Raw genomic sequence first — 2,513 nt, forward strand, 5'->3', positions numbered from 1 at the left:
CTAATTCAATTTATTTCCATTGATCCCATATTGATACAGATATAACCCATAGAAGCCGGCATCTTGTCACCCCTTACTTAGACATGGAGAGTCCTTTGACATTGATCCTGCTCCCTCAGAACCAACTCTCAGAATGAACAGATCTTCTGGCACTCCTGTTTATACCTGTCAGCCAGGGCTCCCTGATTGGGAAAAAATTAACAGCTCCAATCAGGGAACTCATTTCTATGAGGTCCTCATTACAATCCCTGCAGTTACACGGGACACAAAAGAAAATCTTCATTTTTTTCCAATCAATCTGTTCAAAGATGTTACTACACATCTCTAACCCAGGCCTCCCAGACCAGGTGTAGGGACACTGCCACTGTACCACAAGAGGGCCCCTTCAAAAAAAAACTTGGAACGTTTCATGAATTTGTGTCTTCCATGCACAGAGATCATGCTCATCTCTGCATCATTCCAAGTTTAGTATCAAGCTGCAGAAGTGAGTTACACTGTATGATGCCCAACCTCCAACGCTCAAATTAACATCCAGCCTTAATGGAAGACAGGATTCCAGACTGGCACCATCTTTGGTCTGTACCGTCCTTTGAACAGTCTCTGGTTTCAGGGTCTCTTGCTTTGTATTCCTTTCACCGGAGCTGAATCCTGCTCAATCCAACCCTTAATCTGTTCAAAATGTCTCAACCACAACATTCTCTTCTCCTTTTAAGGGGAGGGGCTGGGGGGGGGAGCGGTCAGTTAACTGGGACAGTGTGATTCCAACAGCGTGGGTTCAATCCCTGCACTGGCTGAAGTCACCATGGAGGACTCTCTCTCTCTCTCTCTCCTCACCTGAAGCATGCTGATCCTCAGGTTAAAGCACAACCAGTCACCCCTTCTCTCTCTCTCTCTCTCTCTCTCTCTGTCTCTGTCTCTCTCTCTCTGTCTCTCTGTCTCTCTCTCTCTGTTTCTCTCTCCTGCCGTCTCTCTTTTTCTCTCTCTCCTGCCGTCTCTCTCTCTCTCTCTCTGTCTCTCTGTCTCTCTGTCTCTCTCTCTCTCTCTCTCTCTGTCTCTCTCTCTCTCTCTCTCTCTCTGTCTCTCTCTCCTGCCATCTCTCTCTCTCTCTGTCTCTCTCTCTCTCTCCTGCCGCCTCTCTCTCTCCTGCCGTCTCTCTCCCTCTCTCTCTCTCCTGCCGTCTCTCTCTCTCTCTCTCTCTCTGTCTCTCTCTCTCTCTCTCCTGCCGTCTCTCTCTCTCCTGCCGTCTCTCTCCCTCTCTCTCTCTCCTGCCGTCTCTCTCTCTCTCTCTCTCTGTCTCTCTCTCTCTCCTGCCGTCTCTCTCCCTCTCTCTCTCTCCAGCCGTCTCTCTCTCTCTCTCTCTCTCTGTCTCTCTCTCCTGCCGTCTCTCTCTCTCTCTGTCTCTCTCTTTCTCTCTCCTGCCGTCTCTCTCTCTCCTGCCGTCTCTCTCCCTCTCTCTCTCTCCTGCCGTCTCTCTCTCTCTCTCTCTCTGTCTCTCTCTTTCTCTCTCCTGCCGTCTCTCTCTCTCTCCTGCCGTCTCTCTCCCTCTCTCTCTCTCCTGCCGTCTCTCTCCCTCTCTCTCTCTCCTGCCGTCTCTCTCTCTGTCTCTCTCTTTCTCTCTCCTGCCGTCTCTCTCTCTCCTGCCGTCTCTCTCCCTCTCTCTCTCTCCTGCCGTCTCTCTCTCTCTCTCTCTCTCTGTCTCTCTCTTTCTCTCTCCTGCCGTCTCTCTCTCTCTCCTGCCGTCTCTCTCCCTCTCTCTCTCTCGCCTGTCGTCGCTCTCTCTCCTGTCGTCTCTCTCCTGCCGTCTCTCTCTCTCTCTCTCCTGCCGTCTCTCCCTCTCTCTCCCTCTCCTGCCGTCTCTCTCTCTCTCTCTCTTTCTCTTTCATGCCGTCTCTCTCTCTCTCTCTCTCTCTCCTGCCGTCTCTCTCTCTCTCTCTCTCTCCTGCCGTCACTCTCTCTCTCTCTCTCTCCTGCCGTCTCTCTCTCTCTCTCCTGCCGTCTCTCTCTCTCTGTCTCTCTCTCTCTCTTGCCATCTCTCTCTCTCTGTCTCTCTCTCTCTCTCTCTGTCTCTCTCTCTCTCTCCTGCCGTCTCTCTCTCTCCCTCTCTCCTGCCATCTCTCTCTCTCTCTGTCTCTCTCTCTCCTGCCGGGTCTCTCTCTCTCTCTCTCTCTCTCTCTTGCCGTCTCTCTCTCTCTCTCTCTCTCCTGCCGTCTCTCTCTCTCTCTCTCTCTCTCCTGCCGTCTCTCTCTCTCTCTCTCTCCTGCCGTCTCTCTCTCTCTCTCCTGCCGTCTCTCTCTCTCTCTCCCTCTCTCTCCTGCCGTCTCTCTCTCTCTCTCTCTCTCCTGCCGTCTCTCTCTCTCTCTCCTGCCGTCTCTCTCCCTCTCTCTCTCTCTCCTGCCGTCTCTCTCTCTCCCTCTCTCTCCTGCCGTCTCTCTCTCTCTCTCCTGCCGTCTCTCTCTCTCTCTCTCCTGCCGTCTCTCTCTCTCTCCCTCTCTCTCTCCTGCCGTCTCTCTCTC

The 2,513-nt window shown here is 52.7% G+C and overlaps 1 pseudogene; it reads right to left on the reverse strand.

Annotated features, from left to right (window-relative positions):
* Window positions 1-391: 391 nt before the first annotated feature.
* On the reverse strand, window positions 392-491 carry LOC122541673 (U6 spliceosomal RNA; annotated as a pseudogene).
* Between the last annotated feature and the right edge of the window lie 2,022 nt (window positions 492-2,513).

Source organism: Chiloscyllium plagiosum, unplaced genomic scaffold, assembly GCF_037043375.1.
Source record: "Chiloscyllium plagiosum isolate Xiang-an unplaced genomic scaffold, Cpla_swu_hap1 HiC_scaffold_35, whole genome shotgun sequence".
NCBI lineage: Eukaryota > Metazoa > Chordata > Chondrichthyes > Orectolobiformes > Hemiscylliidae > Chiloscyllium > Chiloscyllium plagiosum.